This window comes from Octodon degus, unplaced genomic scaffold (assembly GCF_000260255.1).
Source record: "Octodon degus isolate 3935 unplaced genomic scaffold, OctDeg1.0 scaffold00054, whole genome shotgun sequence".
Lineage (NCBI taxonomy): Eukaryota > Metazoa > Chordata > Mammalia > Rodentia > Octodontidae > Octodon > Octodon degus.
Window position 1 is genome coordinate 11,374,815 of NW_004524630.1, and position 26,122 is coordinate 11,400,936.

General features: G+C 38.5%; 1 protein-coding gene and 1 pseudogene across 1 annotated transcript in view; one reads left to right on the forward strand and one right to left on the reverse strand.

The window, feature by feature from the left end:
- Spidr (scaffolding protein involved in DNA repair) overlaps positions 1-26,122 on the reverse strand; it is a 380,505-nt gene that overhangs the window by 99,315 nt on the left and 255,068 nt on the right. The window lies entirely within an intron of this gene.
- On the forward strand, positions 5,215-9,415 carry LOC105742460 (annotated as a pseudogene).

Here is a 26,122-nt window from a genome sequence, read left to right on the forward strand (position 1 = left end):
GGGGCCGGGGAGATGGCTCAGTAGGATAAGCGCTTGACTGGCAAACGCAAGGATCTGAGTTCAATCCCCGGTTCCGCAAAAAAAAAAAAAAAAAAGATAAAGGGTGTTAAAGTATGAATTGTTTTTTTCTAAACTAAAACCTCACTACTAAGGTTTAATTGCAGTTTTGGTGCTTTGGAATACATAAATGGGTTACTTGGTCTCTAACAGGCCCACCATCACTGCACTATACCCATAGGGCCAGAATACAACCTGCCCTAAGAGGTAGATCATAACTTTTTTTTTTTTTGTAGCTGGTTCAGCCCACCCTGGGGGCGGGGCTGGCCCAGTAGGTGGTGCCAGGAATCGAACCACAGGCCCTGTGCTTGCCTAAGCAGGTGCTTTAGACAGCTGAGCTATCTTGCTGCTCCCCTCCTTTTTTTTTTTTTTTTTTTCCAATATGTTCTTTCCATAACATTTCAAAGGCCTAGCAAGTAGTCAGGAAATGGAAGGTCAGATGGTCATCCCCTCTTGTGTTCTCTATGAACACCTTGGGTGATGGGGGCACTGGATGCTCAGGACAGAGCCAACTTCAGCTTCCTAGGTTTATGCTGCATTTCTTGTCCTGCCTAAATTTCTTTGCTAGGCATGCAAATTAAAGGCATGGAGCCTATAATCTTCAGAGTCCTTTTTCGCTGGAAACCCCTGCAAGACTGGCTTGGTTACTGGTTAAGGGTGCATGTGAGCTCCCGTGACTGCTAAGGACCAGACTGGCTCTGGAAATGTAAATACCATACTCTAAGCCTCTGCTGACATTGTGTTAAGAGTTTAGACACAGTAAAAAGCATCTACGTGTAATCAATGATGACGAATAACCTCAAAAAGTCTATATAGCTAAACAAACTATATCATGAAAAAAATTAACCATTAGTAAATAGAAAAGGGGTATTTCATATTGATCTTCTATGACATGATAGCATACAGCTGAGTTTATATTTCATTAAGGCAAAAAGAAAAGTTTTTCCATTTTGAATAATGTTAAATATATAAAAGCTTTGGAGCATACACATCAAAATTTTTTATGGCACATGCTTTTTTACAATACATATAGGAAATATTCTATTAATTACTAAACATCAGCTTTGTCTAAAGTAGGTCACAGTTACAGCAGTACAGAGAAGAATACTATACAATGCAAAATGAAAACTGAGCCTTGTACTTACAAGTCATCGCCACCTCAGTATTCTCCTGATGAGTAAGAACTCTGGAAGCTGTCTCATTAACATGCCCTATCTCCATGACAGACAGACCTGTTACCCATGTACCTGTAAGACGCTGGCTAAGAAGATGCAATCAATGGCTCTCCATATTCAATTCACATGATTCCATAGGCTAGAATCATTATGTACAAATAAAAGGTCCATTCTAAGTCCTTTATAATTCCTCAAAATTTGCAGGGTTGTGCATGTTCCTACTTTCCACCAAACTCCATTTTTGTTGAGTTTTCCATATACAGATTCATGTAATTCAAAACTGCTTTTCCAACCTTTGCAAAAGTTTCCTCTTTGTCTTAGTTACTCTTCTCTCATTGCTGGGACTAATACCCAACACTCAAAATGAAGGAAGGAAAGGTATATTTATATTTAGCTCACAGTTACTGGAGGCTTCAGCCCATACTCACCTGGCTCCAAGGCAGAGCAGCACATAGCAGAGGGCAACCTTTCAGGGTGGCAGCAAAGAGCAAGAGCAAGAGAGGGGTAGCAGCAGCTCAAGGAGCTGGCTTCTCTTCCCACCTTACATTGTAATGCAAACTACCTGCCCCAGGGCAGGGGCAGCATCCACACCCACAGTAATCAATCACAAACTCCAGAAGCCACCCCAACACTGCATGAGGCTTTGGGGGGACACCTAGACACAAACCATAACACTATTTTATTAATGACCTTTAAAAAATAAAACAACAGTTAACATCTTACAAAAGCCACATGACAGATCCTGCTGAACACCATGCAAATTCCTGGCCCTATGACTACAGTCCCTGATGTGGGCTTACTTGCTGGTCTCACAAAACAAGCACAAATCAACCTCTTGTCCAAGCAAGGTCATTGCTACCCATATACCATGACTACCTTCAGGGCATTCTCAGCCAAAGACATGAGTGTGAATCTGTGCACACAGGCCATTCCAGCATGTGATGGAAAATGCAGGCTGTGGACCACACTAGGCCTGTGGCTCCTCTTAGATGCACTGTTATCAGTTCCTGTCTCCCTGGAGCACTTGCTTTCTGCCCACTGGCCAACCTGCTGACAGGTATTCTACTTCTGTTCACCACTAAGACATCTCACCATCTCACCAGGCTGGGAAAAGCAGTACCCATCAGGGGGCGTGTGTGCGGGGCCTTCACTAAATGTCCAGGCTTCATCTGGTCTATCTTATCTTAAAGTTTGTTCTCATCCCTTTGGAATGCTCATGTTGCACAGCAGCTCTCAACCACACGTGGAACCCATTTGTACTTTAATGTCATTACATTTTACTTGTACATTTCAAGAATCAGTAAGCCCTTAGTACTGCTACACTTCTTATTAATACTATCACTAAGCATATATCTTTAATGGCCACACTCTTTGAAAATATCTCACCTATAATATGTACATACAAGTAAATTTGTTGTTTTTTTTTTTTAAACTGGGAATTGAACTCAGGCCCTTGTGCTTGCCAGGAAAACACTTATTCCACTGAGCTGTCTCCCTGGCCCCACAAGTAAATTTGTTAAACTAAATTTCCTTCAGCTATAAAACAGATTAGAAAACAAAACAAAACAAAACAGAGATTAGTCTATGACAGATTTTTCAATGCTATAAAATAAAAGTATTAAAATAAGTTAACATACTAGAATATCAAATAGCACAAATAAAATAAACATTGATTAGTCCTATTTAATATCTTAATGCTTACAATAAATGAAAAAAATTCCAGAATGCATGTCAAATATACATAACCATCTCTAGTATGTGCTAATTAAAATTTCCTTTTAATCCACAGCTTGATAGCTACAGTCTACAGGATACTATTTAATGTTTTTTGTTTGGTTGGTTTGCTTTTCAGTACTGGGATCTGCACATTTCTTTCTCTTTTTTTTTTTTTTCTCCTTTTTTTCTGTATTTAGTACAGGGTCTGTAGGGTCTTACTATACAGATCTGACTTGTAGTGATCCTCCTGTTTTCAGCCTCCCAAGTGTTGGGATCACAGGCACACACTACCATACCCAGTCTTAATCACCATCTCAGCATAACCCGAGGGTGGGGCTGGTGAATGGAACCCCCGGTCCCTGCTTCTGCCTAAACAGGTGCTTTAATCTGCTGAGCTATCTGGCTGGCCCTAGGTGCTGGGAATTGAACTCAGGACCTTGTGCTTGCCAGGCAGGCACTTGTGCTGCTGAACTATATCCCCAGCCCAATGGTTTTAATATTACAGTATTACATCTATCTAACCATCCATCTATCTACTTTTATGCAGAAATTTTTAGATATAAACAACAATCCTATATACCTGGGGCTCCTTTGTGCGTCAGGGCCTGTCAGTCAGAGGCAGAGAACACCTGCTCTATTTATGCTGGCAAGTGTAACATTAACAAAGATCTCAGTGTGTGGTCAGCAGCTCTGCAGAGTCCAAGGTTAGGAAAGAGGTACACAGATTCCAGATTCAGCTTGTACCCTACACTAAGCAGTTCTAGAGATAAAAGTAGCAGCACTGGTATCCTAGCTGTAGCTCAGGAGGTGCTGGGATAAATGTAGGAGATCTTGGCTGCTAGAGACAGTAGCTTCCATGGTGATGTGGCTCCTCAGTGTTGCTTAAAAGCCCAGCCTAGAAGTTGTTCCTTCAGTTTTCCCAATGATTGGATATGCCATTTAAAATCTTTCAATAAATCTCTTTCTGTTTAAGTTGCATGGAGTAGAATTTTTTTTGTCAACAAGCCTGATGCATTCATTATGCAGCCACTTAACGAGAAGCGAAGTTATGGGGTAATACAATTCTATACAGTCTGAGACTAAAGTATACAACTAAAATGATAAAGCAAAAGCAAACAGTCTGTTGTTCACTTTTGTGGAAATATTGTATTACTGTGAGACATAAGAGAAATAATGAATGAACCCGTTCATTTATCTAGCTTAGAAATTCCTAGAGACTGGAGATCAAATTAATTTGTTAGATCCAGTCCTTTTAACATATGATCATTGTTTTAAATTACTGTAAAAAGTTACAGCAAAACACCATTCATAATGCGTCAAGAACTACAAAACTACATGAGAATGACACTGACAGCAAAGGAAGAGTGCATCCTGACAATTTTTAATCTTACTTTTCATTTATTGCATAGTACAGCTTTTCCAAATTCAACTACAATTAAAATGTTCCTCTCCTGAGACACCAAATTTATAAAAAGTTTTTTGATGTTAAGAGAAAGCTTTAACTATCTGCAACCAATCATCAAAATGTCTACTTCCCATATAGCCAAGTAATGCTTTAAGACATGCTGGAGAAGGCACTTTCTTTAATAGCATCATCTTCCTGCATAAAAACTATAGCACATATGCCCCGGAGACTCATAAAAAGAAAGACAATCACTCAGAAGAGGCTTACTTTGAACAGGGCACTTACATGCAGCTGATATCCTAAAACGATTCAGAATATGTGATAATGTTGACATGTAGTTAAAAAGCCAAGCAGCAGAGATAAAAGATTCAACCTAGGTTCTGGAAAGGCACACAGTTTTACTGAGGCCAACAGAAGGTTTTCTCAGATTAGGTTGTTTCTACAGAAATGTTATGACAATGAACAACAAAAGTATCTATACACAGAATCAAGTCACAAGTGCTACTGACAGGAAAGAAACGGTAAATAAGAAAAAATATTTTAAAAAGTTCTATCATATGCCAGTTTAGAGAAAGGACCTTTTCCCTGGACTATACAAAACCTATTTTTAAATCTTCTATTTAGCCATGATTTCTGGGTTTTTGGTTTTTTTTTGCAGATCCGGGGATTGAACTCAGACCCTTGTGCTTGCCAAGGAAGCACTTATTCCACTGAGCCATCTCCCTGGCCCCCTAGCCATGATTTCTGAAGCTAGTAACAACTTTATAATGCTTCAAGATGAACTTCTGCTTTTTTAAATATTTCATTTCTTAGCATCTAATATCAATGTGCAAAAAAAAGGACCCACAAATGTCTGGAAAAATGGCTAATTCTAAGACCAGGGCAGAAAATATACCAAATGATCTCAGGACAACTTGTAGTACCAGAAGGTAAGAAAGTACACAAAATAGAACAAAAAAAAAAAATTCACTATGATAAGAGTATGTCAAAGGCATACAGGATTCAGTTGAAAGACATCTCAGTGACAAAAGCTAGAACAATTTGAGCAAGAATATGAATGAAATAGTACTGAATTATAAATCAAGGTATAAAATAAATATTCATGAGTCATAGTGACATTAAATAATTGAATAACTACATAAGCAGGGGAAAAAGAAGCAAACTTCTCATGCAGAAGAATTCTAAGTAACTGCTCCACCATCATGGAGGATGATCAGAACTCCCCATCACCTGGGGATGAGCTTTGTATAACTTCCTTCCAAAGACTTCTGAAGGGAAGAGGAAAATGAGTAACTGTACAGTGTAGAAATCTGCCAAATGCTGTCACAGCTACATGATCCAGGACAAAACCAACAGTGATAAGTCATGTTAATAAAATATGTTTCTCCTGCCGGAAATGATGTTCCACCTCTATGTCTTTTTCCTGTCATGTGCAATCACTCCAACTAGTCAGGCACTGGAAAATGACTGACTAGTGCTACTGAAAATGTTAAAGCCATTAAAAAAATCAGTCCAAAAAATTCTCAGACAAGAGTTGCCTAACGACACTGAGAATAGGCATAATATGACATCCTAAAGCACAATAAGGTAACATTATATAATTACTAAGAAAATGTGAATGAGGTGTGAACTTCATTTAATTAAAAAAAGCACATCTATATATTTTCCAAAAGTAGACTGTTTTTTGTGGGCCTTATTATTTCAGTTCATATAGGTGATAAATGTCATATTGATTCTAGGAACCCTGTCCCTTGACAGAAGCCCCTTGTTGAGATCTGGTGATGAATACACAGGAACAATCTTGAGAATACCTGAAGTGCAGAGGTTTCACTCTTCAGGAATACAGTGAGTCAGAATATGAAGAGTTTTCTTTCTCATTTTTTGTTTTGTTTCATTGGTGCTAGACAAAATCAGAGATTATTTTTAAATTAAGTTCATTATGCTTTTTCCAAATCATAATATCACATTAGTATGAATATGCCTAATATTTATTAATCAACAGTAATGAGAAATGGGATTAGCAGACAGTACTCTTTCCCTACAGCCCTCCTCTACCACACTCACCCAGGGCTGCTCTACTCCAAGTGCTACATTGTAATCAAGAGATATAAGCCTGAATAAAGTCATTTCTTTTTCTTTTTGGCAATAGGACTTGAACCCAGGTCCTTCACACTACATTCCCAGCCCCACAGAGGCTTGCTGAGTTGCCTGGACAAGGCTCAAACTTGGAATCTTTCTGCCTCAGCTTCCTAGAGTGTTTAGATTGCAGGTATGTACCACCATGCTCAGCTGAAATGAACTTCTTGTACTGTGGGATCTAAAGAAAGACAAACATGGATGATATGTAAAAATAGCTCACATGATATGCTCCAAAGTAGAAAAAATAAAGGCACTAAAAATAAAAAAAACAAAACCCACAAAATGTTTTTAAGGGCATGGGTCATATTTTACCGGTAAGGCTGTAAAATGGTACAGCCACTCTGGAGAACAGCTTTAAAAGTTTCTCTTATACTAGACAGCAGTTTGGTCATGTAGATTGTGTAATCCAATAACTGGACCCTTGTGTACTTATTCAGAGAAATTTAAAATTTGCACAAAAATTTATGTACAAACATTCATAGCAACTTCCTCTATAACAGCTCAATAGTGGATTTGCCCAGATACCCTTTACCAGGTAAGTGGCTACAAGAAGCTAAACGAATCTTTAGGGAATTATGCTGAGTTAAGAAAGCCAAAAGGTTAAACACTGTATGTTAACACAACACTTATGTAACATTCTTGACATGGGAAGATTACAGAAATACAGAACAAATTAATAGGCTGTGGCTGAGGATGTGAGGGAAGTGGAGAAAGGAGGAGGTGGGTGTAGCTATGAAGGCAACAGGAAGGACCTGGGTACAATAAAATTGCACAGAATTATATACACACATTCCCACCCAAATACCCAAGTAGGCAAAGCTGTGGACATATGAATGAAATTGCATCAAGACGATATCTTAGTTATAATGCCAACGTATGACTGGCAGTTCCACAGTTACGTCTGACCAGAAGTTAGCTTCCTTTCTTTTTCACTCTTCCTGTCTCGTTTCTTGTTAACATCTATGTTTCTTATATTTTTACACTTTAATAAAATCACTTCTATGTCTAGTTTTTTAAAAAAACTCAAATTTCCTCATTTCTTCATCCTTTGATTTACACTGGAACAGGCAGCTGGGAAAGACATTTTGCTCCTGTTCAAGGCCCTGTTGTTCTGTTCTTATGCGCGTGCACGCGCGCGCGTGCGCACACACACACACACACACACAGTGGGGTCTTTTCCAAGCTGTCTACAGAGCCAAAAGAACAAGAGGTGGCAATGAAACATTTATAGTCACTTTCTATTTTATCAGAGTTTAAGAATACTGATTTTTGCCTCAAAATGTCTTTTATTCATCAAGAAATAATTAATGTTAATCTGCCTAATTCCTGTATTTTTTTTTAAATTCCTGGTTATTTTGATAGGTTCAAGTGAACCTGACAAATGACTGCTATCAAATAAAAGTTATTTGTATTTTTAAAATGATCTATACTAGTAGTGGTTCCCAGTAGAGGTTTTTCCTTTGAGAGATAGGATCTCGCTACGTAATCCAGGCTAACAGCCCAAGCTAGCCTCAGACTTCCTCAGCTCCATTAGATGTAATGACTGGGAATATCTGTTTTTATGTTATAGTGGGTAGTTCTAAAGGGCTGGTGCTCTACTTAGCACAGAATGTGAGATAACTTGGGTGGTAATGTGACTCAGGCAAATTGCCTCCAACCCTTGTTGGCTTTAATGTTCAGAGTTAGACAGATCTGGTTTTAAGTTTCACCTCAGCCTAGGACAGGTCTTCATTCTCTGGCCCTGCAACTAATTTCTCTGGACAGTTCATGCCCACCCAAAGGGAGACTGGCCTTTCCAGAACTATTGTACACAGTGGCCCCAAAAGCTCAAGGAGTGAACAGGTATTTTGACTATTTCATTTCATTAGTTCCTTTAAACAGAAAAGCAAGCAAACGAGAGAGAGAGAGAGAGAGAGAGAGAGAGAGAGAGAGAGAGAGAGAGAGAGAGAAGCAAGCAAGCAAGCGAGTTCTCTGTCAGTCTCCAGGGAGCAGGAGGCTGTCAACTGCAGCAACAGAGCATGGCCTAAATCAAAGGAACTTCTTTCTTCAAGCTCTTCAGGCAGCAATTCTGACAGTGAAGTTGACAAAAAGTTAAAGAGGAAAAAGCAAGTTGCTCCAGAAAAGCCTGTAAAGAAGTAGAAGCCTGGTGAGACTTCAAGAGCTCTGTCATCTTCTAAGCAGAGCAGCAGCAGCAGCAAGAGAGACGATAGCATGTTTCAGATGGGAAAATAAGGTATCAGTGTTCAAGACTTTAAAGGGAAAGTTCTAATTGATATTACAGAATATTGGATGGATCCAGAAGGTGAAATGAAACCAGGAAGAAAAGGTATTTCTTTAAATCCAGAGCAATGGAGCCAGCTGAAGGAACAGATTTCTGACACTGATAACGCAGTAAGAAAACTATAGAATTGGAGCCATAAAAACCTGTATGGTGGTAGTTGTTTTACTCTGTCTTTTTACACTGGCTTTTGCTTTCTAAACATTGTTTTCTAAGCTGCTGTATATTTGGATTGTACAACAATTTGTAAGATGAATATTTTTTTTAATGTGCATTACTGAAAATGTTCTAAGTGAAGCTAATTGTCAACTTTATTAAGGAGGATTGCTTTGTGCCCACCACCTAATGTAAACTAAAATCAAGTAATTCCACTCATTTAACAGTTGTGACCTTTTCTGATCAAAGACTAGGTACTGTTTAAGGCTCAAAGTAACAATTTTATAGGCATACTAGTTTTAACTCAGCTTTTAAGGAAGATTTGTGTTGCATTGAGTTTTTAAACTTTTGATTTGTGAAATCTATACTTGATCTCTTCCTTCGAGCTGTGTAAGTTTGACTTTTCCACCTCAACATTGACTTATTTTTCCTTCTTTTTTTTTTTTTTTTTTTGGCGGAACTGGGGATTGAACTCAGGCCCTTGCACTTGCCAGGGAAGTGCTTATTCCACTGAGCCATCACCCCAGCCCCTTTGTTTTTCCTTTTATAGCAATTTCTTCCTGTTCAATTTTCATTTCACTCTATATTTTTCTTAAATATATTTTGTCAATTTGGAGAGTTAATTGAAACTACCAAAATGTTACCTCAATAACGTACTTACAATTAAATTATGTTAGAACTACAGTCATTAACTCTACTGCATTAAATATTATTAGCAGGTATAGTTTGATAATGCCCTATATGAAAACTCTGAGCAAGTACATGTCATTATCCACAGTGTTTTGTGTAGTTCCCTTGTTGCTTAGTCCACAGAAAATGAGGCCTTAAATATCTGAATGGCTTTCACTTAGTAAACATGTTTACCATGGGCTGATGTCTATAAAATCAGAATTTATTAAATTAGATAAGAATCTAATAAACATTGTGAAAGCTAAAAGAAAGAAAGAATGAACGAAAGAAAGAAAGAACAAATGAATGAACAAAATAAGACAAAATCCATAGAACAAGCTTTGGGATATCCCCTAGGTTCTCAACCAATCGTCTTTTGAGTGTGCAGCCAAATTACAGTATTGCAGGGAGGAATAAGAGGATAATATTATGCTGATGTTCTTTGAGCTAAGAACAAAATGTTTTATGATTTCAATTTAAAATAAAGTAGAAGGGGCTGGTGAGATGGCTCAGTGGTCTAAAGCACCTACTTAGAACAAGCTTAGCAAAGCACAGGGACCGCGGTTCAATTCCCCAGCACCACATGCCTGCCAGCCCTGCCCTTAGGTGGGCTGAGCTGGCCACACACACACACACACACACACACACACACAAATAAATAAATTAAAATAAAGTAGAAGATAATACAGAAAATAGTTATGTGGGAAGTAGAATAGTTTTTCTATTTTCATAAATTTTGAAACCTGTGTCACTAGATTGCTTTTATTTGAAGTTATACTAAAATAAATAATGGCTATCACTTCCAGGGTCACATTATTCAACTTACAAGATGAGCCATGAGCACAGACAGCAGAAGAGTAGAATGTTGAGCAATGTTGCTTGCGTTGTGAATTTTGCCAAGCTAAGCCTGTGTGTGGGTACCATGTGTTAACTGTCAAATTTCAGAAGTAAAACTGCCCTTTGTTTGAAAGAGATGGAAAGGTAGTTCATTTTCGTATTTTACTATGGGTAAGGTGGATCCCTGTACAAGACATGTCAGGACTATATTGAAATGTAAATATTTTATCATGTGTAATAGAAAAGATTGGAAAAAATGTTTCCTCCCCTTCCCCTCCTTCAGTTCTCTAAAAATAGTTCATTCCAAAAGGTTTAACTCAAATATGTTCCATTTGGGTGCTGAGGAGGGGGATGTGTATGCAGATTTCTCTTACATCTGTGACTCCTGCAAAAATATCTGGCAGTACATTCAGTTCTGTGTCTTAAAACCTCACAGGGCCAATTCTAAAATATTATAAATGCTCATGGTTATCATCACCTAACTAATCTAAAGCAATAAACTATTTGGCCCTTCAGTTTTCTCAGATCATCCTGAAGCCACAGCTGACTTTTGGACTTCAGTTTCATTAGAAAGACTTAGTTTGTCATGGAGTAAGTTTCTTTGTAAATCAAGGAGATATACTTCACTGACCCTCTAGAAAATAAACTACAATTATAAATGAATACTGGTATACTGATTTCTTTTTTTTTAAACTTTTGGCTAATTGTGAACTCTGAAAAGTCAAACAGGGGCTGGTGAGATGGCTCAGTGGTCTAAAGCACCTACTTAGAACAAGCTTAGCAAAGCACAGGGTCCGCGGTTCAATCCCCCAGGACCACATGCCAGCCAGCCCTGCCCCCTGGTGGGCTGAGCTGGCCACACACACACACACGCACACACACACACAAATAAATAAAATTTTTTAAAAAAGAAAACTCAAATAAAAAGTCTTCACCCAGGCTGGGACTGTAGCTCAGTGGCACAGTATGCACTTAGCATGTGCAAGGCCCAGTTCAACCCATGACACACAAACACCATATACGTGAATAAACAAATGAACTCATTTCTTTTTTATATGTCTCAAGTAAATAAAATCTAAAATTTTTTTAAATGTATTTAGTACAGGGTGTACAGGGTCTCACTACATAGATCAGACTCATAGTGATTCTCCTGTTTTCAGCCTCCCAAGTGCTGGGATTGCAGATATGTGCCACCATGCCCAGTCTCAGTTGCTTTCTCAGCATACTCTGGGGGCAGGGCTGGCACAGCAAGCCAGGGATTGAACACAGGTCCCTGACACTAGCCTAAGCAGGCACTTTAGTCCGCTGAGCTATCTGGCCCACCATAAATCTATTTTTTGAACTATAAATTTCTTGTTTCACTATCTTCCTTGATGTGTTTATTATGATGATTCATGACTCCAGTATTTTTTTTTATAAAATTAAATTCAAATTTTATTTAACCATTTCAAATTACACACATTTCAAATTCCTAAAATGGCACAGAGCCATCTTGGAACGAATGGTACAGATGAACACTGACAGCCCTGAAGCTCAAATTTCATAAAGGAGGCAATTTATCTGCAAATCACAACCCATTACGGAACAAAATGAAGTCTCTACCTCTGTACTTTGGCAATAGCTATTCTCTAGAGGAATAGGAAAAAATGATTTTGTTATTCTTTAAAAATGGGATTCTATCGTTAGATTAAAAATTTAAAGATCAAAAAAGCTACATTTAGATGTAATGTGATTACCAACACCTCCCCCCAAAAAATGAAGTTTTATATTTTAGGAGATAGTTAACTATAAGGAAGCCTGCCTTAACGTGGTTTTGGTTACCGTAGGGAGGTAAATAAAACTAGAGTTTTCAGAAGTTAACTGATAATATTTTACTGTACTTCTAAATTTCACGCCCATTAGCTCAGCATCACTCCTGTGTGGTAGGCTGTGCCTTCTGCTTTCCTGGAAAGGATGACTTTACATCCTTTGGTGATACCACTTTTTTGTTGTTTGCTTGCTGTTTTGCAGTCTAAAATAAAAATGTTGAAGACTCCAGTATTTTTTATGTTACATTTTAGTTTAAAATTTTGTGCAATATTTGTATGGTTTTTATAACTATTTGATTATTACATGAAATATTAAACAGTTGGGAGATAAGACTCATGATTATGAAGAAAAGCTTAAAACTTTATTTTCAAGAACTATTTATAAATTGATCATAATACAAATTTTCCTTAAAAAACTATTGTTAAAAATGAGGGCATAAAGAATGCAAAGCCCCAAGATTTCAATTTTTCTTCTTCCATTGTTATAAGGCCTCTCAGTGGTTACAAGTCCTGGTCCAGGGAGCCCAGTCAGCACAAGTCAGGGCTGGTGGACATGAATGCTGTTCAGGCTGGCTGGAGACTTGCAAGATTAAGCTCTAATCCCAATTCTACAATCCACGAGACCCATGGGAGTGGTCAGACACATGCATGACCCCACTGAGGTGTCTTTGCCTCTTCAGCATGCCCTCCTGCTCTCCGAAGCCTCATCCCTGCCTCTTCTCTTTGGGTGACCAGGGCTGCTTTCAGTCTATAAATTTCCTTTTGAGAAGGCTTTGGATTCTTTCTGATGATGGCACTGGAACTTCCTCCATATAGTTCTTTTGCCTTTCTCAGTCACAGGAAACAATAAATGGATTTGATCTACAGCCCACATGATCAAGAATCTAACCAACGAGGTCAGCCACACAGGTGCACGTGAAGAATTCAGGCGGCCACAGGTTACATGATTTGTAGCTAGGCAGAGTAAGAAGTTAGTGATGTCTTCTCTAGATCAACCAGCCAGTATGTACCTTAAGTCCTGGGTGTTAAAGGCTAAGGTGGGGCAGCTACACACCTCAGAAGAAAGCTCCAGATTGCTCTAGCCTACTGTAAGAGCACCTGTCACCTGGACAGTCAACACTGGTGGTTATGGTAAACTGAAGTCCACAAAATACTTCACATAACTTTGAAACACTATAAAACAATGTGTAAAATATGTTATTCTGTTTAATGCTGAAGAAACTACAGCTGAGAGCAATTAATTAAGTTGCCCAAAGTCACATGCCTGTATTGAGAGAGCTGGCACTGGAATCAAGAGCCTTTGATTATAAATCCTGAATCTTTCCTATGCTCCTCTACTGCTTTCCTCAGAATTGACAGTGTTGCTTTTATCCATAATTTTATTTTTATCCTTTACAGTGTTTTTTTCTAGGGAGCTTCTATTTTTCCCAGTGTTCCTTAACTTGTGAATCATGAATCCTGATATGAAAGTTTTTATTTTTATCTTGATTCAAAAAAACGATGTGCTATCTGCACCATTTTATAATTCAATCCATTTGAAAGTCAGCGTCTGCAGAGAAAGCCTGACAGTTCAAAATATCACATCATGTTACCATATGAGACAGAAGCTATTTTATCTGAAAATTAATATATGAATATATTCAGCACCATCAGTTTCCATTCCTTCTGCATGTGGTAAAAAACCCACATAGTCCCATACTTATGTGTATTTTGATGTGCAGTGTGGAGGCTGAATGTGTAGTAAGACATTTGCTGCAAGTTCCCTTTTATCCTTCATAGAAAGTGCAAGGGAAACATGCTTGCACTTTTCCCATAAAGAAACTTACCTACTTATATAGATCAGAGGCTGGCAAACTATGGCCTATGGGGAAGGTTCTGCTGGCTACCTGTTTTTGTAAATAACATATTACTGGCACATAGTCATACCTACTTACTTACTTATATATTATTGTTTATATGGTTGGTTGCTTTTCACACCCTGAGTGTTTGCAACAGACACTGTGGTATGCTCACCCAGTTTAAAATATTGTTTGCTCATACTTAGTGTATATAAATAAAAAAAAAAAAGAAAAGAAAAACTTGAGACCTACCTTGCTGGGAGTCTTAGCTTTGTTACATAAATTTTCTAAACGTATACCTGTGCAGTGGATGAGGTAAGTCTCTATCACTATCTTTACACTTGTAATTATTAAGACCCTCACACTATTTTATCTTTTTATAATGGAAAAATAAGCATCAAGAGGAATGAAATAAACTTTCTTCAAGTAAACTGGCAGAAATGGGGTCCCATGAGAAATGCTTGCATCTTTTCACACAGCTGCTGTGATCCTTTAAAAGAAAGAACTCTAACTCTTTTATTTTCATGAATGCTTGAGTAATTTTCAAAGTGCTAAGCTCACTTTTGCAAATAAGAAAAGAGGGGACATTTTCTACTTTAAGATGAGTGATCCAGGAACTAGCTGGGTAGTACAAAACGGTTGATACTTGATAATAGGGCTAGACTGCTTTATCCTTAAATCCCAAAACAAGCCACACAAGAAGCCAATAAATAGCCTCCATTTAAAGTGATTTCCATTTTCCATTTCTCTTTTGCTAGATAGAAATGAATATATATATTCCTGCTACACAAATGACTCCTAAACAGGTATTGCTTTCAGGTAGTTTATCCATGAAAAAAGCAACAGCGATATGAACAGTTCTGATTAGCTTGGCTGGAAATGTTTGGATAAATTACTCTTTATCCTTATAAGATGGCCATTCCTGTGGTGGCTAGAGAAAAAGACCTTTTCACACCCAATTTTTAAAACAAGGAGAGGAAAATATCCTAAATAGCCAAAGACAAGCTCAAAAAATCATCCAAAGATGGCTAGTTTAAAAGGAAACCCATCTATTTTTGAGTCTCTTGTTTTTAAGGGTAGACCTTAAAAACAGCGGCAGGGAGTTCCTGGATTTTAACAGGGCCATTCTAAATTACATCCCATGACAGCATGAGTGAGTTCACGTAAACACAGCTAGTGGTATCATGAGTAACAAAATCTGTCTCCATCAGCCGCCCTTTATCCTGCGTAAGAGACCTGCATGCTAACAGGCGGCTCAGGCTAAGTGTTAACCAGTTACAGCTGGTTTGTTCTATAAAAAGAACTAATGAAAAAACAAATGCTAACTTCTCTATTCCACTCTGGACAGCACGTCAAAGCTACACAAAGACTGCCTTTTCCAACTGCCCTCAGTGAATGAACTAGCCAGGTCTGGTTCTCTGAAGTTGTTTACTGAACAGTGTGTGCAGGGCACTCAGTAAGCAAAAGAAGGGGTGGGGCTGGGGAAGGGGAGAGGGTAGTCACATGATCTGGTGAACAAAGCTATTTTTCTGGGAGATCCAGGAGTTAGTTTTGAAAAATAGGAGGCAGAAAAAAAATGTCAAAAGCAGAGCACTTTCTTAAATACATATATTTACTTTGGTTTTTCTCATATGACTGTATTGTCTGTATTGTTAAATATATATATATTTTTAATACATATGGTTACTTGCAATGTCAACTGAAAATGTAGGGAGTGGCCCTGCCATCTTTTCATGTTCTAGATAGGCTGAAAGTGCTACTCAGTGAGCTACTTTGCTAGATAAAAGGTTTCTGCCTTAGCCATACAGGGCTAATTCATGGTGCCTGAAACATGAATCTGCAGTGCAGATGCTAACTCTTGAGCCAAACCTCTTCTCTCCCCAGGACTCCAGCCCCATATTTCCATCTTCTGTGTGACATCCCAGCAGGGTGTCCTGTCAGCACCTCCAGATCTACCTTCTGTACACACCCAGGGTGCTTCAAGGCCAGGGCAGGGATAGGAAAAACACACTCGGGCAGATGTGTTGCCTGTGGTGGGCAGCTGCTTCTCTTTGCCTCATTCTGTCATGGGCTCAACTTTTTTCTCTTCTTTCTTTCTTTTTCTTTTTCTTTTTCTTTTTTTTTTAAGTACTGGAAATAGAATCCGGGGTGCTCTACTATGAAGCTACACCCCTAACTCTTATTTGGAGACAAAATCTGGCTGAGTTGTTCAGGCTGGCTTCTAACCTTCAATTCGCCTATCTCAGCTGGGATTATAAGTGGGTGCCATCACACCTAGCGAAATGCTCACTTTATATTTCCCCTAAAAGTAGGAATTAAATTTAGGGTCTTTGCACTGAGGTACATTCCAAGGCCTTTAAAAAATATTATTATTTTTTTATTTTGAGACAGGGTCTAGAGAAGTCAATAAATTGTCCAAACTGATAGTCTTCCTGCCTCAGCCTTTCAGTTCGGGGATACAGGCATGCACACCATGCCTGGCCATGCTCACTTCTGTAAGTAGCCCTACAGAAGCCTGCTACCTGTCACAGCGAGGGGGCCCAGCAGTTATGGGAATCTCTCAGCTGCTCCAAGTGGTAATTCTCTGACTTCACATCTAATCTTTTAGTCTTTCCCCGGGCTACTGTTTCTCAGTGTAATTTTCTAAGTTAATACTGTCGAAAACTTCAAAGTCATTTTTAGACACTATTCACTCCCTTACTCATTGAACCTAAACCATTTACCAAATCTGAATCGTTTTCCCTTTATTCAAAAAGCCTCTTCTGGTTTCTCATCCCATCTGCTGAACACTCCTGGCAGAATTAGAGCACCTCACACTCAAGATACAGCTTTCTGATCTTCTTGCCTCCCCAGGAAGACAGTACTTTGATTATATCAAATGTGATCAGTAGTTTGCCTATAGGATAAACCTTAAGGCCTTTGCAACATAACCTCAATCTACCTTTCCAGTTTCATTTAACAGTGACTTCTGTATCAAAAGTTTTACAGTTAAAATATAAGGTGGGGGCTGGGGAGATAGCTCAGCAGTCTAAGCGCCTGCCTGGCAAGCACAGGGACCCGGGTTCAATTTCCAGTACTGCATGCCATGCTGGCTCCATGCAGAGCTGGCCACCAAGACCAGACACGATGACAGACACCTGTAATCCCAGCACTGGGGAGGCAGAGACAGGAGGATAACTATGAGTCCAAGCTGCATAGTGAGACCCTGTACCAAATAAATAAATAAATAAATAAATAAATAAATCTAAAAGAAAGAAAGAAAGAAAGAAAGAAAGAAAGAATGAATTTATATAAAACATATGATGGTGGTTTGGGCATTCAGTATAGACTTGAACACAACATTTATTTATCTTTTAAACATTTATGAAGTCCTTGTCATTTACCCACCTCTGTGCCAGACAGTACTGAGACCTGAGACAGAGGACTCCACACACAGACCAAAAAGGCACAGTGACTTCACTTATCAAAGCTCAAATCACTGAGAGGAGACAGATACAGTTAAGTAAGACAGGGCATGAACAGACAAGAGACTAAAACTTTAAAACAGATCCTAGAGATTTATAACTTACAGATGAGATGGACAAAGCAAGGAGAGTTACATGCGGTACTAAATCTACATACTATCAAGAAAAACCACATGAGGAAATAGAGATTCCACCAAAAAAGGGTATATATCAGGAAAAGAAAAACTTGTATAAATATTTCAACACTACATTTATTGAGATATCATGAGTTTAATATCTTTGGCTTCTATAATTAAAAGAGGTGCTCAAAGTGGTGGCCACTGGCTTGCAGACAGTTATTAGTATGGGGAACTGATAACATATACATATTTTTTCTTTTTGCGGGGGGGCAAATTCCTTTAAAAACTAAATGAATCCCACCCACACAGAAGGCCACATATGGGCCTGAGTCCACTGACAGAAAATGTTCAGAATAGATACAGCTTCAGAGACAGGAAGTATAGTCGTGGTTGCCAGGGGCTAGAGGCCAGAGGGGAACTGGAAGTCACTGCTAATGGATTTCAGTCTCCTTCCGGGGCAAAGTTGCTCTAGAATTACTGTGATGGCCACACCACATGGTGAACACAGTAAAAGCCAAGGAAGGACACCTTTAAAATGGCTTAAACGGTTTTTGTCCCACAACCAAAAGATCTATTTCATCCTCTTCAAAAACCTATAGCAGTTTTTGCAAGTCTTTACTTCTTATCCTGCTACTATAATTTTCAATTAGTATTCTGTGTGTGTATATATGTGTGTGTGTGTCTATGTATGTAACATATTGTCGTCCTAAAAATATAATTGAGCTTCTTCAGAAAATACATGATAACATGTAATACTCTGGTCAACTGCCAGTGTAAATTTTCTTCTCTTCCTCCCTTCCTTCCACTGTTTTTTTTTTCTTTAATAATTCCATATTAAATGAGTAAAATGGACTACAGGTGCTGCTGAGTGTTAAAATTATTTTATAACCAATGCAATACTAAAGAGTGGAATTGCTCCCATAGACACAAAAGAACCACATAACAATGCCAAGATTAGTGTTATTTTCACTTTATTAGCTATAACAACTAAGGTTGAGAGACAAGTTATTTGACTAATATTGTACACCACAGTCCAGATTAAAACACAGAATTCCTAATTATCAAATGACTGTTCTTGCTACAACTTCACGATACTGTGATAGCTTTTCCACATCATTCTGCTTGAGAACTTACTGTAACTCCACATTTCATTAATGCTAAACTTTGATCTTAGCTTCAAGACCTCCAGGGGAAATATTCTGTTTTACCAAACTCATTTCTGTTTACATGGAAACTTCATCTCTGACATTCCTCTTGTCATCTGCCACACCGCACCCTAATTCTTACTGCTAATTCAATAATCCTTTCATATAATGCAAATGTACTTCCTTTGATTTCACTGATTTCAGATTTGACACAATGAAATCTGGATTTCACCTGTTGGTATCCTATTGTCACCCAGAAAGAACTATGGATGTTATTCCTGTACTCACATATTTTTATATATTTGGGGTTCACATACATGAACTCATCACGTTCATAATAATGTCCAAAAGCTTGAGGAGTGCAGTCATTATGAGGAAACTGAGTTTATGGAGGTTACATAATTCAAGTTAAATTCCAGCTTCTTCTATGCTCTCTTATTCCAAGTTCCAAGTACTATGAGATGAATGGCTCCCCCTATCTTTTCTCTCTCCCTCCTTCCTTCATGCATTGATTCTTCACCACTCAGAAGGCCTGGTCTGGAAAAAATATCTCCCTATGATTCAGTGCAATGTGACAAAGCAAGGCTATAACCCTGATATCTCAAACAGATTTTATTTCTGTTGATGTCAAGTCCCCTATAAATTCTGCCATGGTCAACAACTGTATGGTTATGGTCCTCGGCCCATCCTACATAGCACCTTGTTGGTACCTCCTCCACTACTCTTTCATTGCTCTTATTCAGCTCGCTCTACCTCTGGCCCTCAGCAGAGGAGCTCAAATCTGCCTACCTTGGGTGGCACAGTTACTACTCTTCTAGGCCCTCACTCCTAGTATGATTAAGAGTTCTAGAAGAGGCAAAGGATGGATAGTGTTTGTTTTGATAATGGTGCATACAGCACAAAATTTCTGTAATAACATCAAGCCAAAGACATGAAAAGAACAGAAATCTTTGTGTAAAGTGTGAACAGTATTCCAAATCAACATGATCTTAGTGAATACTGACTACTCCCATAAGTGCTTCACATATCACTGCATACTTCCCTAAAGACCACAACAGACAGTTTTAACCTTCCAATTTCACAAGTGATGGAACTTGCCTTGCCCAAAGGATGGAGGAAGGCACACAGATGCAGATGGCAGGTCTGCTAAGGGACAAGGCAAGGTATGGTGTGGGCAGATGCAGATGTTGGGGAAAGGATAGCAATGCTCACCCTCAGGAAGGGCAGATGAGGCAGAGTGCAATTCCTCATCTTTCTATCACCATAATAACCTCGAAGGGGCAAGGAGACCATAAGAGAAAATCCGTCTCCTACAATCTCTCATTTGTGGAGTAGAGTGTTACCATTTACCAAATGCTGGGCCAGGTCCTTGGAAATGCAGGCAAGGCAACACTATACACAGATACTACTAGTCTAACCTGTAGCCTAGAGATGAGGAAGGACAGAGAAAGAAGAGCTGATGCATGGAGATAGGTTTGGCGGCACACGCCTACAATCCCAACACTCTGGGAGGCTTGGTTATGCTATGCAGAAAAAGCAATTAACTAAATCCAATATCCTTTCACACTAAAAACACTCAATAAAGCATGAAATTAAGGCAAATTTCTCAATTTGATATAGGGCATTTCATATAAACTCACAGCTAATATATACTCAGTGATGAAAGTATTTATCCTAAATTAAAAACAAGGCAAAGATCATGCTTGAGCCACACAGCAATGATGTGCTAGAAATTCTAGCCAGGGGTCACTAGTAAGAAAAAATAAATGAATGCAACACAAATTGGAAAGGAAGAAGTAAAACTGTATCAACTCAGAGATCACACGATCTTATATGTAGGAAGTAAAAAAAAAAAAATAAATAAATCTGTTGCAGTCAATAAAGACATCCAGCAGTGTTGCAGGATACAAGGTTAAGAAACAAAAATTGTTGTTTTGTTTTGTTTTGTTTTGTTTTGTTTTGTTTTTGCAGAACCAGGGATTGAACTCAGGTACTTGTGCTTGCCAGGGAAGCGCTTATTCCACTGAGCTATCTACCTGGTCCCAAAAATCGTTATATTTTCGTAAGTCAACAAACAATGTAAAAAGAAAATGTAAAATGCAACTGATTATAGCATCAAAAGAAAATGTAAACAAATTTAAGCAAAGTTTTAGATTTTTACAGTAAAAAGCCCAAAACATTTCTGAAAGAAATTAAGATCTAAATAAAAGGAAAGGTATGCTGTCTTTATAACTAGAAAACTTAATATTAAGATGGCAATCCTGATGCATATTCAATTAAATTTCTAAACCACAAAAGGCAAAACAAAACAAATCAATGGCCACTCTTGTCAAAATGAAAATTCCAATCCAAAAATTAAGATGGGATTTCAATAATTCTTTTTTTCTAACTTTATTTTATGTATTAGGTACAGGGTCTCACTAGGCAGGTTGGACTCATAGTGATTCTCCTGTTTCAGCCTCCTTAGTGCTGGGATTACAGGTGTGTAGCACACAGCCAGGTTTCTGGGACTGGCTTGGCATGCCTGGGGTGGGGTACCCAGAGTGGGGCCAGTGTAGCATGAGGTATTGGGGATCAAACCCATGTGCTTGCCACACAGGTGCTTAGACCACTGAGCTATCTCCCTGGCCCAGGATTTCAATAATTCTTGACTAGCCAAATTAACTTCAATGAATCAAATAAAAAACTATAAAACTCAAAGTATAAAATGCAGGACCAAATCTTCATGATCTTGAATTTGACAACTGGTTATTAGATTAGACAGCACAAAGCTGAGGGAACAAAAAATAAACTGGATCAAATGCCAACAAAATGAAAACTTCTACATATTAAAGGAAACCTTGAAGAGAGTGAAAAGTCAAACTTACAGAATGGGAATATTTTTCCAAATTATTTATCTGAGAGGGCTTTGTATGCAGAATATATTTTAAAACTCATAATTAAACTATAAAAAGATACAGAATTAAACAATGAGTAGAAGACTTGCATGACATTTCTCCAAAATAGACATGGAAATTAAAAGCATATTAAAGAAACTCAACAGCATTGAAGAAATGTAAATCAAAGCTACACTGAGGTATTACCACAATTAGGATGGCTGTTATTTTAAAAAATGAAAAGGACAAAGGGAGAATTAAAAGAAGGAAAAAGAAAAGGTGGAAAAGAAAGGAAGAAAGTAGAAAATTTAAGCAAGAATGCAGAGAAACTCACAGTACTTTGCATTGTTTGTAAAATTTCAGATAGTACAGCCAATATGGAAAGCAGTATGGTGGTTCCTAAGTAAGTTAAACATAAAATTATCATGTAGACCTAGCAATTCCAATATTAGGATACACTTAAGAAAAATAAAAATGTATCTACAGAGGAAGTTTTACAAAAATGTTTATAGCATTATTCAAAGATACCAAAAACAAGAAACACAAATGTCCATAAACTGATAAATGGATAGAAAAATTTAGTATATCCATACAATGGAATATTACTCAGCCATAGAATGAAACAGCAAAATGGTATATGCTACGGCATAGAAAAATTTTGAAAACATACGCTATGACACACAAATATGACTCTGCTTATATGAAATATGATACATCCAGAATAGGTAAATACATAGGAACAAATCAATGACTACCATGGACTGGGGAAGTGGTTAACAGGGAGGGTGCTTAACTATATAGGGTTTCCTTTAGGACGAGGAAAATATTTCAAAATCAAATTGAGTTGAGATTGTACAACACTGTGATTGCACTCTTACTGAATTGTACACTTCAAGATGGTTAATTTTATCCTTTGCCATTGTGTCTAATTTTTTATTTATTTATTTTTTGGTGGAACTGGGGATTGAACTCAGGCCCTTGTGCTTGCCAGGCAAGTGCTTATTCCACTGAGCCATTTCCCCGGCCCCTATTGTTGTCTAATTTTATGTGTTGTTTCTCTCAATAAAACAAACAAACAAATAAAAGGTACTGTGTGAACACTCTTACAATTTCTATGGTTCTGTAAGGAGTTCAGGGAGCCTGGCTCTTAGTTTGTTCTCAGAGACAATGACTAGAAATAGCTTCTTCCCATGTAAAACCCAGGTCATCTATGTGTGAGGGCACACATGTGCACACACACACACACACACACACACACACACAAACATGTGCACTTTTTCATATATATACTGAAATTACTCATAATCAAGACTTTCAAAGACCAGATTCACAATTTTTTTTCCATAATTTTATTGAGAAATAAATAGCAGATGCACAATTTTTTTTTTTTTTTTTTTGTGGAACCGGGGATCGAACTCAGGTCCTTGAGCTTGCCAGGGAAGTGCTTATGCCACTGAGCCATCTCCCCAGCCCCAAATCCACAATTTTTTACATCTCTATACTTCATGAAGAAATGGCCCATATATATGGAGGAGTGCACATATAAGTGTTTTTAACCAAAATAGTAACTGCGCATGTTCGTTAAGCAGAGATAACAGATGAATCATAGCTGCAAACCCTGCAGCTATGTGGCTTCATTGCTGTATCTCAGCTCTTTAGGGTGTGTAACTTTCCACCCACGCACAGAACGAAGATCAGATAGTGTTCTTCAGTAAGCACCTGGAAGAAATTAAAATCTTCACATAAAGGTAAATCACCAGACAGCTCTTTCACATCCCACTATAGTGAATGTCTCTTGACCCCCATAGGTAGTAGTCCTTATACCACATTTATCACCTTATGGAATTTCATTCTAATCTTTCTTGGAGAGAGGATGACACATCACTGAGCCAAGACTGACATTACTCATATTCAAGGATTTCAAAATCCAGATATACAATTTCTTACTTCTCTGTACTTCATGGAGAAATGGCCCTGAGAAAGCTTCAGCTTCTTCCAATCCAGTGTCTGTGGGTTTCCTAGGTAGCCAGGATTTTGCAATAATAACTAGAGGTAGAAAGCTGAACAAGCTATATTTGAAGCTTTCTGAGTCCATTAAGTGGCAGCTATACAGGAGATATAGACATTTATTTCAGTCTTCTCTCTGCTCCTGAATGAGAGAGTATAGCTTGATCTCTTTTTTTGTTCCCTTAGCAGAAACGTCTTACACATGCATTGGGATTTCACATGTGGAGGGGAAGAATGGTCATGTGCTTAAGGCAAAAAGTGGCAGGCTCTTCCCCATCTTGCAAGATGGCGGGCAAAAAAACAGAAGCCAGAAACTAAAGAGAAGAAACCTGAAGTCAAGAAGGCTGCAGCCAGTGGCACTGGTAAAAACGGTAAGGTGAAGGCACAAAAGTCCAACAAGGGGCAGCCCCACTGCAGCCGAAATCCTGTCCTCGTGGGAGGAATTGGTAGATATTCCTGATCTGCTATGTATTCCACAGAGGCTCTGTACAAGAGAAAGCACACAGCTGCTAAATGAAAGGTTGAGAAGAAAAAGGAGAAAGTTCTTGCTACGATCACAAAACCAGTCAGTGGTGACACGAATGGTGGTATCCGGGTGGTTACGCTTCAAAAAATGCCTAGATACTACCCTACTGAAGATGCGCTCCAAAAGCTCTTGAGCCATGGCAAGAAATCCATCAGTCAGCATGTGAGGAAACTTCGAGTTAGCATCACTCCCAGCACCATCTTGATCACCCTCACCGGGCGTCACAGAGGCAAGAGAGTGGTCTTCCTGAAGCATTTGGCCAGTGGCTTGCTACTTGTGATTGGGCCTCTTAGCCTTAATCGTGTTCCTCTATGAAGAACACACTAGAAATCTGTCATTGCCACCTCTACGAAAATTGGTATCAGTGAAGTGAAAATCCCCAAACACCTCACTGATGCTTAAAGAAACAGCTGTGGAAACCCAGATACCAGGAGGGTGAGATCTTCTACATCGAGAAAGACAGATACTAGATTTCAGCGCAGCGCAAGGTGGATTTTTTTAGCAAAAATCAAAGCTGTTCCTCAGCTCTGGGGCCACCTGTGTTTTGTTTTTGCTCTGACAAATGGAATTTATCATCATAAATTGTGTTCTAAATTTCTTACCTAGAACCTAATTTAAAAACTGATATATTTAAAAAGAAATAAACAGTAGTGGGCCAGGATCCATATCTGTGTGCAACAGGCCTACCTAAGGCTTGGAAGAGACCACTTCCACTGGCTTCTGGTTGGCTCAGTTCTTTTTACCTTATTCTAGCAATGCGTTTTTTCTTGCAGGTAATCTGAATTCATTTTTTTTTAAGCATTTAAAAAATTCATTGAAAATAAGCATAGTCAATTATCAAGTTTTAAACATTATTTGATACTTTTCACAACACTAATATTAAATGAACATTTCCCCATATGGTATTACACAAGTAAATTGTAACTATTTTTTCTTTTCTTTTTATATTTTTTAGTAAGTGTCTATAGGATCTCACTACGTAGATCAGACTCATATTGATCCACTTGTGTTCAGCTGGGATCACAGGCATGTGCCACTATGCCCAGTCTCAACTGCCGTCTCAGCATGCCCCAGGCATGGGGCTGGCACGGCACGCTGGGAATCAAACCCTGGCTGCTGTGTCTGTATAAGTAGGTGCTCAATCCACTGAGCTATTTGGCCAGCCCTCAATTTTAGCTATTTTAATAGCTGAATTATTATCCACTATATGTTATCCTATGCTAAATGTTATCTGTCTATTTATCTATCCTATCTATCCTATCTATCCTATCTATCCTATCCTATCCTATCCTATCCTATCCTATCCTATCCTTCCTTCCTTCCATCCATCCATCCATCCATCCATCCATCCATCCATCCATCTATTTTTTGTACTGGGAATCAAACACAGGACCTTGTGCTTGCCAGGCTGAGCTATATTCCCAGCAAACGTTGTATTTTAATACTTTAATTATCTACCTGTGTTTTTTTCCTGACCTTTCTTAATTATGCATTAATTATAATGAATCTTTTGGTAATGAATATTTAAGAACCCTTATATCACTATCAGCTGTATTTTTTTTCTTTATAAACACCTTCACTAAAGAGCTGCCCATGTTCCTCCTTTTTCAGGTCAGCATCATTCCTTTTGTCCTCTTCCTTGCCCCATTATATTGACTAAACACTCTCCAGGAACCCTAGTTCCAAGGGTCTCACCTTCTGACTGGACTGGAATAAGGGTCACCTTTTTCCTGAAGCACAGAACTCCTGGCAATTCCCTCCTCACTGGGCTCTCTATCAGGACATGACACACGACAGCATGTATAAACCAGCTTCCTGGTCTAGCTCGTTCTGAGAAAAGAAAGGGAACACAGCCTTACCCCTCCCTCCTACTCAGCTGCTCACTTGGCCACTGTATTTCCCATCAG